This window comes from Grus americana, chromosome 2 (assembly GCF_028858705.1).
Source record: "Grus americana isolate bGruAme1 chromosome 2, bGruAme1.mat, whole genome shotgun sequence".
NCBI lineage: Eukaryota > Metazoa > Chordata > Aves > Gruiformes > Gruidae > Grus > Grus americana.
The window spans coordinates 41,070,072-41,088,500 of NC_072853.1; the positions used below are offsets into that span (position 1 = coordinate 41,070,072).

At 37.6% G+C, this 18,429-nt stretch overlaps 1 long non-coding RNA gene across 2 annotated transcripts in view; it reads right to left on the bottom strand.

Moving 5' to 3' along the window:
- Nucleotides 1-17,850, bottom strand: part of LOC129203284 (uncharacterized) — a 91,930-nt gene extending 74,080 nt beyond the window's left edge. For both annotated transcript variants that reach the window (XR_008575973.1, XR_008575972.1), the window contains exon 1: nt 17,750-17,850. This is a non-coding gene — a long non-coding RNA (uncharacterized LOC129203284). The remainder of the gene's footprint in view (nt 1-17,749) is intronic.
- Between the last annotated feature and the right edge of the window lie 579 nt (nt 17,851-18,429).

The window sequence follows — 18,429 nt, forward strand, 5'->3', positions numbered from 1 at the left end:
AAGAAGGGTGTAGTTATGATGAACACATAACCAAGAAACACAGTTATGGGAAGAGGCAACAGACAAGGCAACTGTCTCTAGTGACTGCTGGGTGTTTTGGAGAGTCTATGTGACAGTGACTCATCTCTGTGGTGCAGAATTTGACCTATTATGGGGATACAGGCTTTTCATTTAAAACATGAACTTGTCCATATGTTGCTTATGGACATGAGCTATTCCAAATACAGGCACGTGGGTAGATACCCTGGAGAAGCTGTATCCTGAGACGTGTTAAAGTGTTTTATTATAAGCACCAGGTGTCAATGTGGGGTGCTGGACAGGTGTCCCCTCTGGCATGCCCAATCCAGGACCCTTTTTGCAAGCAAAAGGTAGCAGAGAAGCACTGCCTTAGGCAAACAAATGAACCTTCCCAAACATGCTGTGCATGAATGTGTATGCAATACGTTACATCGTATTATCCACAGTAGCTCTTTTATCTGTTTATTCATCTGACACTCACAGAAATAAAAAATGTGGAGTGATACCGAACATAAAGACATATGATACAAAGAAACATATTACTGGGTGGGTGAGCATCTTTGGATTTAAAGGAAAGAAAAACATTCTTCTAAACAATGTTACCTTTTGAATTCTAGAATTGGGATGTATCCATGATAGTCGGCGGGCCAAATGTAAAATTAAGTCAGCAGTTGGATTCCTACAAGGACTTTTGTTATGGGCACTGAGGAGAATAGAAAAGTGAATGTAAAAAGTGAATTTTGACACAGCCAGAACAAACCAACGAGGTAATATTTTGTCATTTATATTTAGCCATGGCATTTCCGACATTGTTGCAAACTTTCCTTTTTTCCTATTTCCATCACTTAAGACAGCAAGTTAATTATTTGTAGCTTTACTTGATGACTTTTTTATGTTTAATTTAAAAAATTATTTTCCTGGTTTGTTTTGTTTTTTTTCTTCTGGTTTCTTTCTTCTGTTTGTACTCTTATGTTCTATTGTGTTATTTGTCTATATTACTATAAAATCGTCTGGGATATGTTCTTAAAATTTAACAGTGTAAGATTACTTACCCCAGATGACAACCACAGATAAAACTAGGATGGTAACTGCAGAAATATGGCTTGGGGTTTTGACTCTTCATCAAAAAACCAAAACAAAATTAGAGTCCTTGGTTCATTTTTATGCTATAAAAGATGAGAGTTATGAATTTGTTTTCAGACAAAAGGAAGTTACATTTTAAATGAAGGCAGACATTTTCCAGAAAAAAATAATCTGTTTAATCAAAAATGTATCTTTCTCTTAAAGAAAATGTCGAGTAGAAAATTTTCAGCCAGCTCACTTCTGTTTCCTATACATTCTCATGGGATTAAACTTCTTATTTCAAAAAGGAGAGAGACCTAAAATCCCCAAATCATACATTTCAACTTCCTATCATATGTCAGTCAATTTTTCCTTCAGTTTTCTTTTACTACAGTTGGCTTGTATGTTTCTACTTAGACAATCAAGAATAAGAAATAGCCAGAAATTCATCATCAATCTTTATTCCAGCACAAAATAAATTTGAATGGTCTGTAATTCCTCACAGAGACCTCTGTTTTTATCAGCACTTAAGGATATCTTAAATATCAACCCCCCAATACGATACTTTCTGATTTCAGGGTTTGGTTTTTTTTTTCACTAGAAACCCCAAACATCCCCCAAAAATAAAATGCAATATCTTTCCAACAAGGGGAAAAAATTTTCATATTCTTCCTCTCAGTAATATTCTTTTATATAACTTTTTCCTAAACTCAGTAGAAATGATGAAAAGGCAATCATTGATTATATATTCTTCAGACAACTGTCACCACAGAACACTATGATATTTGACTGTAGCTTTTAAATTACTGTCTTTGTTTCTGTACGTGGTTCTGCTGTGGTTTAATAACTAATGGGAATAGTGGTCATGCACAAACAGATCTTTAGTTTTCCAGTTCACTTTGTATTTCCTCTGATCCTCTTCCTGTCTTTTACTCTGCTTTTAATATGTGGAATTTCTTTTTGTCGACATTATAAGAATGTTATACTTAAAGAAATTGCCTATTTATTTTCTCATAGCTGTAGGTACCAATTTTTGTCTCATAGACCAGAATACTGTGAAGTAAAAATTCTTGTCCATTGTGTTTGCAGCATAGAGATATTCTGTATTTTATTAATTCACAAGTTCAATACTTAATGAGCTTTCATGATACCACAACACCATGAAAAGTTTGTTAGCGAAATGGACGCAACTGAGAATTTAACTCTTTTCTACCATTGATAAGGGTGTAGCCTGTAACACCATGCACTCACAATCCCACTTTAAAGATATCAGCCATTTCAGAAAATGATTTTCACTAACCAGGTGTCTCCTGGACCGGCATGATTTTGCAGTCCACAGCCTGTGACTGAACCATTAACAGTAACTGCTGATTACAAGACCTCTGAATTTAATGCCAGGAGTCTGTATCACCCAAAGAATGACCCAGCACTACAACCAACATAACACCAGGATCACGAAGTCCTGTGGTAAGTTCTCTAGCGGCTGATAGATGTACAAGAAAACATCCCAATGTAGTTATGTGACATAAGAGCATGAGGACAGAGTAATCTTACAGCTCTGCAATTTTAAAACAAATACTTCTATGAAGCTGCATTTCCCTTAGAGTCATGTTGTACTGGGTTGCTAGCAGCTAAGCATCAAGTTCACACAATAACCTTCGCCTCCATGGGGATGTTCTGTGCGCTTCTAGCTGACTATTTTCACAAAATGAGTAGGAAATTACTGTGTGTCAGCTGAGCTCTGCCAGCTGAAGTCTGTTCAGCTGAGACTGGCCAACCGGTTCAAAAGTTAGTAGGGTGAGCTCACTAAAAATTCAACAGGGACAGGTGCAAAGTGCTACATTCAGAAAAGAATAATCAGCTGTCTAAAGACAAGCTAAACAACAGCTAACTAGGTAGCAAACAAAGAGTAATAGATTATTGTTGATCACAATTTACAAACAATACTTTATTATTAAGAAAAAATAAATAACACATTAGAGTGAATAAATAAGAATACTGCCTGTAAGACGGTCTGAAATACTTTCTCCACCTTAAGGTAATTATGGAACGTTTGAAGAAAATCCAGAGGAAAAAGAAGGATCAGAGTCTTTACAACACAGCCTCCAAGGGAAGACTGAACAGGTGGGGATATCTGAATAAAGAAGGCGGCCCTGAGGATGGATATGATGTCTGATGTCAAAAGGGTAAATAGCAAAGAGGAACAGAAAAAATTTATGTCAGATCTTAGTTGGGCAGGAAGAAAGGAATAGGCTGAAATTGCGGCAAGGAAGGTTTAGATTAGGTAGTATGAAATCTTTTTAATACTACAGAAAACAGAGCACTGCAATAGATTGTATGGAAAAATTACCATCACAGAAACTCTTTGAGACAGAGCTAGATTCAGATTGATGAGAAATGTTTAAGGGAGAGCTGACCATGCCTTGGAAAAGGAGAATGGTCTACGTGAGCTCTCGGACTCTCTTGCCCCCCACATTTTCTATTGGCTTGTTAATCTGTCGCTGATGCACGGACTTGCAAACAGTACAGCTGTTGAGCCTCATGTTGATAGAGAACCGGGCTAGAAATAAAAGCTGAAGATTTGATGAGTGTGTCATCTTCCCTCTATACTGCTCAGATCTGCTTCTCCTTTACAGTCTGATGTTAGGCAAATGATTAAAATCAGATTGTTGGGGAGTTTGGTATTTGAATTGTGGATGGCTTTTATCCAGAAGCATGAATGAAACAATAGATACGGCTGGTAAACAATACGAAAAGTGATTCTGAATATCTTTGTGCTTTAATGTAAGGAGTTTTGTTTCCTAGTTAGTAAGGGAATTGTTATTTGCTGCTAAAGGTTAAAAATTCTCAGTCATATACTATTTCAAATACAAATAATTTTGAATCTTAATTTTTTTGGGGGGGCAGGTGAAATTGCATTGTTTCTTAGTGTCCAATTATTCATTATCTTGCCGGACACCCAGTTAGGAAGCAGGAATCCTACAACGTAGTTCATATGACTTTGCCACATGCCATGAACAATAGCTAGTGAACAGCAAAAAGCTGAAGCAATCATTTGCACGAATCCTCTAGACTGAAATGTGTACATGTGTTTGAAAATAATTAAGGCAACTACAGAATGGGAATAAGTTTACAAGTCATTCAGAAACACAAAACTATATGCATTTTAAGCTAATTTGAGTCTAATTAATCAGTGAGCCACTCCTCATCATGACCAAATTAGTCAAAAAATCTTTTGCTGAGGCAGCATGTGAACCCTTAAGTCTGCTTTTTGCATGTTCTATCAGCTCAGTGGAACAAGAGGGAGCACAGGCACTGTTAAAGGCTTAGAGGAGGAAGGAAGATAACGTCTTCACCTATCCTGATTTGAATGTGACTGCTGCTTTGGTTTTCATCCTCCAATTATCAGAAGTGATCACACAGAAACTAAGAGCTGATGGAACATCTTTAAGCCAGGTGCTGCCACTTATCAGCTCTAGTATCTACTTTTTGCTCCCACACTAATGAAAAATGATTTCAAAAGAAATGAAGATCCTGTTTCAATAAGATTGGGGAAAAGATGTAACCTAAAAGCTGTCTACAGACTCAGGAATAAGTGAAATGTTTTGACAGGGAAAAATATGTGTTGGCAACATTGCTCGACTCAGATTTCAAAAGTAAAATTGAAACCATACTTCTACAGGGTGCAGACGCTGACAACTGGAAGCCTGTTCTGCAATATATAGTAGTTCAGAATATGCCAGCCAGCTCCTCCTCTCTCCACTTTCTTTCATGTACAGGACAAATACATTTCAGGGAAAAGAACAGTCTGACTCGGTAAATTCTTGAAAACAAACAAACAAAATCCAAATACGACTCTCATCTGACTGCAAAGGGTTCACAGAATACACAGAGCATCTGTATCGATATAAAACTGCAAGGAAGATGACATTCTTCAGACTCTTGTGGTCAATCCAGGCTAAACCTGGACTGAGCCCATGTCTGTGAGCAATGTCAGCCTTACGTGAGTACAAACCTGCACCCATGAAAGACTCATTTCTGAAGAATCCAGACTTCAATTTTAAGAAGGGTGGTTTCAACTAAGGTTGAGAAGATAGGTTTTGTCAATTTATTAGATCAGTTTAAGCAACAGCTATGTTGCTAATGTGAAGTTCCCAAATTCGTACAGCCAGGGAAGTACCAACATGTAAGATTAATAAAGAAGCCCAGAGAACAAGCATTTCAAATGGTGTGCGTTGTGTTCTTAATTTCGTGGTCATGGTCGCTGCAACATAACCATGCACCACTTGTCTTTGTGCAAGCAGTAAAATAGTTTTTGACCAGAAACTGTGAAGGACAAAGAGAGTCAAGTACTCCACTAGATTGTTCAAAAATAAAATCTAAAAGAAAGGCAAATAATTCTCTCTCTGTCTCCTTCTGTTGTGTTCCTATGAGGAGATCTAGAGATAAAGCAAAGGGTCCCTTTCTTGAAACCTATTTCAACCAAAAACATTAAATAAATCTAGAATATTGATTTTTCTCTTTCCTTTTGGACAGATATTAGTTGTTTCACTTTCTTTCCCTTGATTTTTTTTTTTTTTTTCATTTTCTTCCTGCAACATTATACAAGCTTATATAAGGTCAAACTCCTTAAGGAATTTGTTCTACAACCTTCCTCTAAGGTTTTCCAACTCTATATATTAACTTTCTGCTGACATCTGAAGCTTTGTTTCTCAGGGCACTTAGCAGAGGAGGGAGCATATGTCTGAATCTTTTTTCAAAGAATCCATTCTGCAGATTCTGTTCCCAAAGAAGTATATTTATAAGAGATACTTCAGCACTTCTTGATTTGGTTCGCAACACAGATACTGTTATACTATATCTCCTGTCTACATTTTTTTTGGTGCTGCAATGCACAGGGAGTTTTTATGTATATATGGTTCTTCCCAAAGTATGAACTTTAGAATTGAAATTATGTGGGTGCATGCGCAGGCCTGGTTTGAGAAAGGCTCCCTCAGTAACTCTTGGGTGATGCTCCCCTCTGTCTCACATGAAGACAGGGCAGTGCAGAGCACCCTCCTGTCTGCTCCAGTCGTGTCCAGACAGGCTTTGTCCTAGAGGAGCAGGCATGCAGCGGCTCCAGCTCTGCCTCCAGCAAAGGGAGCAAAAAAGGCTTCCTGGGAGGCAGCAATTATCCACAGCACCTTCCTCTTCATGTGAGCCATCACAACATCAAGGAAAGCCTTTAGTGTGACCCCACGGACAAAGCAGTGTCGTACAGCAGCACCCTGAAATGCTGAGAGGTCAGTTTGTGGGTGCGGTGATGGATGTGCTTAAGAAATACATTCATGTGAGACCGCAGCCAAGGGGGTAACTGTGCTGACATATTTCACACGCTCTTTCTCTTGCTTTAATTTCTCTCATGGCTTTGTGGAGTTGAGATAGGTACAGAGCATCTCACCTTCGTTCTTACACTCTGCAGTCAAATTAGGTTAAGAAAGTGGATTTCAAGTGCATTATAAGTCTTACATTCATTAACCACCAAAAATGAAAATGAAAAGAGTAGGGGAACTGGCAGAAGAGAAGGATGTAAAAGTAAGGAAAAGAAAATGAGAAAACACAGAGCAAATGGAAAGCAGGGAAGAGTCAGAAATGAATGAGAATTTTCTTCTTCTCATTTTAAAGGTCATTTCCTCCCTCTGGCTGGCTTCTGTAACAATAGTAATATATACCAGCAACACCAACACTTCAGGGGTTATTTTTTAACCTATTGAAAGGATGGGAACATTTTTGGCTGAAAATATTAAAACATTTCAGATAAAAAAAACCCACTGAAAGTCATCTATCATCATGCTCGTTGCAACAGTTTCTCTCTTTCACTTTCTCACACTTAACTTTCAAGACTTCTGTGGCTGAATAGGTCCCTGGATAATAAGTAGGGATGTGTGAGGGATGGTTATAAAAACCAAAAGTAGGGATAGAGGGAAAAAAAAGTATGAAGGAAGGCAAGGAAGAGGGATGGAAAGGACTGAAAGAGAGAAAGTGAACAGAGATAAAAAAGAATAAGAGATAAATGGGAAAGAACTTGGCTTTCACTTGCACTGATTCCTTTGTACAAATCTGACAGTGAAAAGTTGCTCTTATTCTTTTTTACCTCTATTCCAATAAATCTAAATTGCAGATAGACCTTTCTGATTCAGACCTACAAGGAAAGGGAAGGAAGAAAAAAATAGTGTTAGAAAAAAAAGAAGTAGGATAAAAAGATAACTAGGGCTAAAATAAGGGGAAAAAAAAAAACCTGGAAAAGTTCTTATTAACTTCGGGCTTTTTCTTTTCAGTTGTTACTTACACCTTTTAATAGTTTTCTAAATTTCCAAGTGATTCAATGAACATTTTGAAAATTTTCCCCCAAACTGAGCTGTTGGAAAATTTCACTGATGTTTTTAGCTTTCAGTCATTTCTACCTTAAATATAAAAATGAAAAACTAATTGGAGGGGAGGGAGTACAATTTAAATAAGTATCAAGTTTTAGAAAACAGAAGAGGAAGGAGAATAGTGAAAAGCAAATGACATTGTTAATTGGAAAGACCCTAAGTAATAGTACTAATAACACTATTACTACTACTACTAACGATGACAACCAGTCACTGAATTCAACATTTTGAAAAGAGGATGGCAGCTTATGACAAAATCAAAAGCTTGCAGTTCACTAGGGGAAAAATCATATGAGTGCTTTTTATAGAAAATATGAGAAATGGGGCAGAAAAGAAATTAAAAAAAATGATGCTACAGTGAAAGCTATGAAAATGACTGCATATTTTTCAGTTCTCTGGCTGAAATGAAGACAATATTTTGGATCCAAATAAACATTTTGTTTGAACCCAAATGAAATGTTCTATTTCACTTTGATGTCCTTTGTTTACTTGCAAAATAGTTCTAATGTAAATTTAGATCCATTTTTAAGCAGAATAACATTTTTAAAAGTTTTTAAAATGTCAAAATAAGACACTTAGAGTGTTTTGCAACTCTTTTCCAGGGTTATTTTTTCCTCATGTTGAATCAGCTCCATAAATTTGACACTATTTACAAATAGTTACAGACGCTCTCGTTGTGCATTTCCTGGCTTGTAAAACAGACGACCTTTTCTGACAGATGCTGGGTACAAAGTCAGAGGTTTCTTTTAGGTTTCATTTCATAGCCTTTTTATTTTATTTTATTTTTCATCATCTTTATTCATCAATCTACTGGAAGTATCTGGGAGCCCAAAACCTTTCCAGATTTGACCTCTTTGTTCACGAGGCCTCCCAAACCCCAGCGCTTTCTCCTCTGAGCAGCCCAGCGTAGGCTGGGTGCAGTGGCACGTCCTGATCTTTGGGGAGGGCACTCTCTGCTCTGAGGATGTCCACATGGTCCTCTGCCCTAACTGGACATTAGCTGGATCTGAAATGGCTCTGACAAAGGTTTATTTGATCTGGCTGAGGGCAGCACTAACCTTCGTTTCTCAGATTCGCTTTTGGAAGTGGCCAGACCACATCTGCTCCATGCAGCGCCAAAGATAGCTTGCAGCTGCCTGCAGAGGATCAGGTGAACATACTTTCTTAACCCCTCCTCTGGTGAATGAGGGTGAGGGAGCAGGTACCATTAGTAAACCAGATTTTTTTTCCACTTCTTAGACAGAGAAAAACATCCTCTGAATAGGCATAAGTAGCAGAGGCGGTGATTGTGGGTGCCTTGAGATCCAGAGAGATATTCTGCCTTACTAGAAGCCTGGGCTTCTCCAGGAGCTGGCTCTGCCCCACTGGTGGTATCCCTGTCCAACTGATAAACTGTATTGATATAATTGCCTCTGCTCTTTGTCCGTAGATATCAAAGCTGTTAAGAGTATCAGTACCCACGTTTTAAGTTCACGGAGACAGAGCCTCTGAGAGGGAAAGTGACTCGCCAATACTATTTTGGCAGAACTGGAAACTGAGCTTATGAGTCCCATTATGGTGTCCTAAGCACCAGTTAGGCTTTTTAGCTCTGCTACAGACTACTGAGGTGGGGTTATTGCCACACTCAGTTATGGTCTTATGAAGAATATTTTGTGACCTAACGAATGGTTTGAATGCATCTATCAGTTTTCAGGTTTCAGGACAATGGCTGCTGTAAAAAGAAGAACGTATTTCAGGTTTTTAAGCAGGATAGGCTCAAGTTTGATTTCCCACCAGCTTTATGCCAACTTGCACTGACTTTCTTAAAGCAACTCATGATTTACTATGGAGAGAATGGGAACAGGATCAAACCTACTGGGTGAATGGTTTTTAAATTGCTTGTTTTCCCTTCCTTATCTTTCAGTTCCTATTTTGTTAACCGCATGTTTTAAACTAACTGTATGTTACATTTTCTGAAATCCACTATGGGATACATTCTACTCTGAATGTATACACACAGCTTTTCCTAATACTAGCGGAAGTCATGAACATGTACTGAATAATACAATGCAGTGTGCATAAATCCTGTGGGGAATCCAAGTCCTGACTACAAGAAAAAGAAATCACAGTATTTCAAAATGCCAGTTGTAACATTGCAATGAGTTCCAGGCACATGTTTGTCAATAATGAATGGAGGGGTGCAGATACAATATTGGAACTGTCTCCTGCAGAGTGGTATCATATATAATCATACATACTGTCAGCTTGCTTGATTATGTTCAGGATTGCAACCAGCTCACTCAAAAACAGAAGAGAATTTCTTATGTCCCCCAAATTTAATTTTCATGAGAGATGTATGGAGGAATTTAATCGGTGATTACAGCAAGGGAACAAAAGCTCCTGTATCTATATTTGCATAATAAAAACATTTTTGTGAATTCCTTTTAGAAAGATAATCACACATTCAAATATATTCACTTCCTTAACTTAGAAAAAAAAAAAAAACATTTACAGTGTTAAATCTTTATTCTATCATCATTTTAATTCATTGCCACATTGTTTCATTTAATGTACAGAATCAGCCCACATTACTAAGTATCTTAATTTTGTAAAATCCATGATCACAATTCAATCATTAATCAATATATCAGAATCTCACTCCATTAGCTGTTGTTTGTAACAGGGTATCTCAATTGATTAGGCTGTAGATTTTTTATGGGACTTGTTTTATAAATTGAACCTAGTGAAGTAAACATAACATTTGGTAATAGTCTTCATAGCAACTGTCAAAATGACTTATTGTTTTTCCAGTCCTGCATTCCTTCAGAATTAATAATACCTTTGTGCCCTTTATAACACTTATTATTAAAGCTATAAAAGTTCTCTATGTTTAATGAGTGGATGTTTCATTATATGTATGGTTTGCTTGACAGACTGAAAATTTTTCTAATCTGTTTCTCTTTTCCTCTTGATTGAAGGATTGTAAATATGCAATTAGCAGCTGGAGTAGAAGTAAAAGCAGAAAATGTCAACTGTCAAATAGCTCCATTGAAAGACACATGATGCTTCAAGCTAAGACAGAAAGACAAAAGCATCTACCAACAAGGATGAAGGCTGCAAAATCTCTGTTTAAACATTCCATTAATCTCTTCCATGAAATAAATACAGTCAATACATCCAGGAATGAGGAATACAGTATCAAAACTGCAGTTTACTTTTGTAATAAAGCTCTGTGTGGTAATGTTATACTCCATTGCCAGTAGACATTCTGGATCCCATCTCTGTTACGATTCATAATATGCAGCCCTTTATGTAACATATGGCTGGCCATATCACAGTAACAATATTGATTTCCCAAGAATACACATGCGAAAAGAGCGCAATGCATCATTGTACTCTAGAGTATATTTCTCTTCTAGACCAAAACTTCTAGTTCTGCTTCCAAACAGTAGATTTCTTTTAAGCCCTCTGTATGAAAGCCTGGATACGCCTTGGCTCTCATATGCACTGGCTGACTGTACTTTAGTCCAGTATTGTGGGAGAGGAATGCTGAAAGGAAGCAAGAGCGACATATAGAGATATTTGTTTTCATCGACAAGCCAAGAAAAACTGTTTGCTGCAACATGTTATATTTTAAAGCTCTATAAAAGCTCTAAATAATTACAGGAGATTGAATTCTCTAGACACTCCTGGTTATCCATATCAGTAGGAGAGGTTCATTGTGAGACACAATGAACAGAACAAGGCTAGTTTTAACCTACAAAACTAAATACTTTGCCAAGCCAAACTATGCAGAGGTATGAACTCTTGCCTGGACAGCTGCCCTGCTAGACTGTCATATTAGCCTGGGATTAACCTTCATGTGTTTTCTCAGAACCAGCCACCATAGAGGTCCTCAGAGTTTAATGCTCTGAAACAAATGGTTGCTCAATATGTGGCTAAATAACAAAGGGTTGTGGTGGTTTTCTGGCCAAGAGATTAATGACTCAATCCCTTTCCCCGTCTTCTTCATTTATTTTCTTATAACTTTAAAAAAAATAAATAAGTGCTTCTATTATCTCACATGACAGATTTCCACATTTTACTGGTCATACATATTCAAGTTTATTCCAAGACTTCACAGTTCTTAACGTTTTAATTTTGCCTCTCATATACTAGCTAACATGTCTGTTATGCTTTAGGTATATAACCTAAAAATGGAATGTATCTTCTGTCATCTGATAGGATGACACCTAGAGAAATATCTCAAAAAGCATCTGTACAATGTTAGACAGCTCTGGTATTGATCAAAATAGAAACAGGTCCACTGATGGTGTCCCCATTATGTTAAAAACAAAAATTATTCCTGGAAATCCCACTGATGATTCTTTGGTGATTCAGCTGTTTTGCACGGGTAAGACAGACGAAACTGCTGAGCAGTCTCGTGTGCCACAGTTTCCCGTGGGACGGGGCTCCAGCCTCCCTGAGGCGCTTCTGCACAAAGCAAAAGCATGCTGCCGCAGGTCTGTGCACTGGCTCTGCTCTGCTCCACTCCCAGGGTGCTGCACTTACTTGATCACAGCTTCTGACAGAGCTGCATGGTAATAGATGTGTTGGCTTATAGTCTACTTCTTTTGGAGTATGTGATAGCTGACACAACAGAGAATGGACTTTGCAAAACATTTTTTTTTTTAAAAAAAGCAAAACCCAGAGCAATTAAAAGTTTCTTGACCTATGTAAAATTAAAAATACCTGTCAGAAATTGTCTTTCTTTTCTCAGTACTTATTTCCCTCATATTACTCAGTCTCTGAGCAGCAGGAATCTGGTTTGATGTACTAGTTGCCACTAATTCAAACACAGTCTTACGGTTAATTATATGCCACACTTCCTTCTCCAGGTGGCCATTGAACCAGAAAGAGGAAAGACCGCTGGCTTCACACCTTGCGTGAGCTAACCAGAAATTAACCTAGTTTATATTAAACAGAAGAATTAACCAAGGCAGGCCTATAAAGGCTGTTCTAGGTTTCATCAGGGAAAACTATTGCAAAGCATTTAACTGAGGAGACCAGGAATGTGCATGAAGAGAGAGATCAGCATTTCTTTAGGATGAGGTGCTAAATTATTAGGGTTTGTACCCAAGTGATGGGAGAAATAGGAGGGATTACAGAGCTGATTTGGTAAATGATCACCTGGGAAGGTTATTAGTAATAAAGAGAAATCATGCAAGAAATGAAAAGGTCTGAAGCAAAGGTCAAACCAGACGTCAAAAAATATGTCTTTAGTGAGAAATCCCACAAGTTAAGCTGACTTAATTTCCAAACAACTAGTAAAACATTCTGTATATGTACAGCTAGAACTCCCAAAGAAAAAAGACGAAGGACCACTACTTTGCAAGAGTAAGCTAGAGATTAAAGAAGATCTAACTATACCCTGCAAACTAACTGAACATCTCAAACTGTTCCTCAGTAAGATACCATTTCGTATAAGGATATACTTACTGATAATAAGTATCTCCCAAGCTGTCACAATTTCAGATCTGGAAGTGACACTAATTTCAGTGCTTCAAGGTGTAAGTCTATTGTTAGTTATTAAAGGTTAGGAGGAAATCTAGTGCTGATAGGTAGATTACTCCCCATTTGCTTCTTGTTTTGGCTGCTTGTTGCGAAGTGTCAGACACTGGCCCTTCTCAAAGCCAAAACCAGATGTACTTCAAATTAGTGCTGCAAATCCCACATATAATTTATTTACTTTGTTTAGCATTACTTAAACAGACCTTTTAAGCATGCAAGGAAAACATTATCCTGTCTGAGAAGCAATAACAAATTTGACATTCTCTATAGATAGATGAGGGTGTTATTTGTGTACAGAGTTATTATCTTTGTGGTCTAGGGCTTTTATTTTAAAGAAAGATTTCTGTTCCTGAATGGAAGACTGGATTGGAAAGTTGCACCACCTTCCACAGTTCATATTGTCTGTTTCCTTAAAGAAAAGAGAAAAATTCTGCAGAAGAATCCAAGTTCCACCAAATCCTCTGAAGACTGTATTCTCCCTCAATCAGTCTCTTTCACATGACACGTGACTTTGATGAGATATTTTGGGATTGTTTCTAGAATCTCATTTTAAAACACCAAGTGAAAAAAATAGGAAAGTGGGCCAAAAAGAATGAGTAGTAGTCTAAAATTATACCAGAGAGGATAATATTTTGTCAATGCTGTTTTTCTTCTCAGGATCCCAGGGAAGGTGATCATCAGCTGAGCGTCTGAGCAGAGGTCAGAGTCCCAGCTCTGCTCGTGACCACCGTGCTGGGGATCGGCAGGCTGGGCAGTGCATCCCTCCCTTCTCCAGAGCACCACCTCCTCTAATCCTGCTCCCTCTGTGCTACGCAGACATTCACACCATGTCTTCCCTTCTCTCCTTTTGCCAGGATACAAACAAGCAGGAGGGAAGAACTGGTAAAGAAAGAGGTTCAGAAGAAAAGGCGTCACTTCCATGCCACAGAGAATTTGTTCAAAAATTAAAGGATTTCAAGGTCAGACTTCAAAATTCTGGAGTCATTCTCCAGAAGAAGAGATATTGGATTTGGCCAAAAGATTAGATTTACTTTTTTCCTGAAAGAACACCTATTTTTTCAATTTACTGTGGCTTGTACCACTTTATCAGTACGATGTAGGCATAGGAAGTAATCCTTGTCTCCACCTCAGATAAAACATTTGTGCTGTGCAGAAATTCCCTCTAGACAGCTTTCCTCTCCATCTTTTCTCCTTTTCATCTCCATTCTTTTCCTCTTCTTCCCCCCCCACACTGCCCCCGGAAGATGGAGCCAGTTTTACTCACCTAATCAATCACATTTGGATGAGTAATTTTAAGAGCATTTAATTTCAAACTCTGTTAGATAATCTTGCTTAAACCCGGGGAAACAAATGTACAGGACTGGAAGAAGGACCTAATTGAAACTAGAAAAGGAAACCACTGTGATTATAGGATTCCAAAATGCCTGACTACCAAAGATATGAATGTGAAACAAAATGCCCTTTGTTTGACTCTCCATTGAGTGTTACCGCCAACATTGCCAGAACCCCCATTATTATTCATAAACAGAATTCTCCAGAACACCATATAGCTGTCATACAAGCAATACGGATTGTATTGTGTCACAAGCAATTTTCTTTTTTTCTATAACAGCTTGGCACAACCTTTCTTTGTCCCTGGCACTGATGCCCATTTTCCTACAAATACATGTGGAGGAAAAATGAAGCCAACACCTGTAGCCACTCATACACTGAGCTTTCACAGCTGCAACATCCACATGCCAACCTCCAGAAAAGGTCTTTCCCAGGAGTGGCTGTGAGTTTGGGGCTGACTTGTTCCCAACTGCCTCCTTTGTTGTTGGTTAATCCAGTGCTCATGAGACACCACCATCAAAGGCAAATGCTACTCATGTATTGATAACCTTAGTACTCAACTATCCAAATTCGTCAAGCTGCGTACTTTGTCAGGGGGAGAGAGGAAAGCCATTATTTAACTATTTAAAAATGACTTAAATCAATTCCTCCCCACCTTTCTGAAAAGACTTCAAAAGCTTTAGGAAATGGCTGACAGTCAGTGACAAGACCAAAACCATATGAATCTTCTGTCTGACACTTACTGAAGTGTTGACAGCCCAAGCCAGATGAAGTTGTATTATATTTAATGCAGATGTGTCTTTTGCTTTAAAAGAAACAGCTGCTTTTAATTTAAATTTAATTTACAATGGAGTCAGAGATTATCAAATGCCATTCCCCATTCACATCCAGCCCCCATAGGAAGCAGTATAGATAAAACCCATGCGAGGTGGTATTCTTTGCTAATGCTGGCTAATATGGGGGAATGTAAGGAAAAGTGAGAAAGGTAGAGAAGGAATCAGGACACAGTAAAAACAGGCTATATTTGAATCTAAACTTTCACAGAATGATAATCAAAGACCATGTGAGCTCACAGAGCATAAGATCAAAGGTCTATCTAGCCTAGTATTACATCTCTAGTAGAGGGCCAGAAAATCAGAGTTTGTGGGGAGGGATCATTCCTCTTCCCAGTGTGCAAGACTTATGATTTATGGTCGTCTTGAGTCAAAGAACCATCCAGGCCATTATGTTTAATCCTGTCATTAACTGATGGTAGAAATACTATAGGGTTTGTTATACAAGTTGATCTATGATAAAGCGCTCAAATCTACGGTCTACAATTCTAAGTTTTCTTTAAATCTCAAGGTTTTTCCCTGTGACCTGCAACTCTAGGCCTTTCCACAAAGAGCTGTTAAAAATAAGGCAATAAGAACAACAGCTACAGGTCATTACCCTGTATATTACCCTACAAAAGTAGCTGATTTCTACTTTGTCATATTGTTGTCTTCTTTTCACTGAGTATTGTTTACTTAGATTACAAATGCTTAGCATCAAAGACATTTTATTTTCTATTATATGCCTAACCCACTTCTGTTAATATAAGTAAAATAATAACCAAAAAGAACAAGGAGTCCAAATTCCACGCCAGCTCTTTGTGAAAGATTAAAAAGAGACCAGTTAAAAAACATGTCTGATCTCTCTGATATACGAAAACAGAGATATCTGGATCCAGGGTTTTAATTCTAAATCATTTCATCTGCTTTCTCTTTTCCATGTTTCAGGATGCAATTTCATTCTGATTTATACTTACACGTTGGAAAATAATATACTTAAATGCTTATTGAAGTAACACTTGATATTGACAGAGCATGTTTTATCAAGGCAGTCTGGAAAATATGCCACGAACTTTTTTGATTCATGATGTATGCTAAATAAATGAAACTTTGCTCATCTGAGTAAATAAAGGAGAAATGTTAGATTTTTTGAAATAGTGGGTGTTGTGAGTGAAAATATATATAGTCCATCAAAAAGGAAAACAAAACCATTTGGTTTTACCATTAATAGAATGCAGACATTGTAGTAAAATGAGTGAAACTGAATAAATTCACTCACTGCTTCTTACTAATGAACACTGAGCAAAAATGAACATAAAGTTACACAAATAGTTTAATCGTAAACACTTTGCTTTATGACAAAATTCCATGAATCTAGGAAAAATATTTTGGTTTTAATCTCTGCTATTCCTGTGTTCACCTTATGTGGTAAAACTGGTGATAAAAGGAGCAGTACTACTGAGACTACAGAAAAATATTTTCAGTTCACTGCTAGCAAGAGTGGTGAAAGTAGAATTGTCAATAAAGACTAGAAGCTTTAAGCTTAAAGGTTTCAGAGAAGCCTAATAGTCTTTGGCCTATGCAGCTAGTTGCTGTTGAATTCCAGTGGAAGCTGTGCACTATTCAAAGTCACTCACTGTTTTACATTGGCAAAATACTTTATTTTTTGCTGATAGAAGCTTGTTCTACTGTTAAAATGATGATGCTTCTGAATGCAAATCTTTGAGTAGAGAAGTTAACTTTTGTATTTGCCTCAAAACCTGTGTTTTCTCAGAGAACTTATTACATTTTACCTTGGAACAAACCTAGAAAATACATGCCAAAAACCATTAGAAACTGTATATAAATATTTGCAGAATAAAAAGAAGTTTTTGTCATAGTAACTTAGGCCCCAAATTTGCAGACCTACTTATACTGATATAACCCAGAGACACCTCATTCTCTGCCAGGTAATCCATGACTTTGGTGAAATGCAAGATCAGAATCTATCCCAGGGACTTCATTTTTAATTCTGAATCAACGTTTAAAAATCTCATGCAGAGGAGGAGAAATATAGCTCAACAGAAGTTACATTTTACATTTCATGCAAACTTGCTTTAAACAAATCAGAACGAGTAATGTGTCTGTTGAATAAGTTATTTTAAAGTTTAGTACATCTTCAGACTGACTAATATGCAGGGGAGAGGTTTTGGCACTTTGGTGAAAGCTTATTCGTTATATAAGAAGAGCAGCATTCAACTGCAGAATACGCTATTCATCTATTGTACTCCCAAACCCAGGAAGTAGTTGCTGATAATGATTTTAGATGAGGCTTTATCAGCCTCATTTTATAACAGTTCTTCATTCATAAACAACGGCCACAGATTGAACAACAGTGAAAGCCGGAAGAAAAGAAAATATTGCTGAATCCTCAAATTCTCTAATAGTTGGAAGGGAAAAAAAAAATGAAAAAGTGGTTCTGCCTTGACAGCACTAGAATAATTTCTTTTGAAAAGAGCAAAACCCTTCGGAAATAATAAAAACAAACCCACAAACAAAGCAGAGGTTCTTTGTGACCTGATTATGAAACAGCCCTGTACTTACCTGCACTCCAGCTTTCACAGAGATAAGAGTTTCAACCTTCATGGACTGACAGAGACTGATGGTCCAGAAAGGAGCCTGAACAAGTTGTACACAGAATCTGGAATGCAACGAGTTTAACATTAATAAAATGAAATCATTTTTACTGAATTGACAATTGGCCCTTTGAACTCATTTTTGCATATTTTTTAGCAAAGCTTGTTAACACCCACCTAAGGCTGAGCATGTAACAACCTTATAGGAGTACTCAGCTACCAGAGCCAAGATTTAAAAAGGCAAAGTTATCCAAATCCTCAATCATTCATTGAGGATTAATTAAGAAACTCTCCTTGCTACCTAATTATTTCACAACACTTCAGGATTTCATGTGTTTGTCGATGAATCAGCTGAAGGATCTGATACTGTTACTGGTGGAAATAGGAAATTTGATAGATGGGCTAGTGATATGCTTCTGTGTGGCAGTGTCTGTACTCAGAATGATAGAAACTTTTAGGTTGGAAAAGACCTTTAAGATCATCGAGTCCAACTGGTAACCTAGCACTGCCAAGCCCACCACTAAACCATGTCCCTAAGCGTCACATCTACATGTCTTTTAAATACCTCTAAGGATGGTGACTCAACCACTTCCCTGGGCAGCCTGCTCCAGTGTTTGACAACCCTTTCAGTGAAGAAATTTTTCCTAA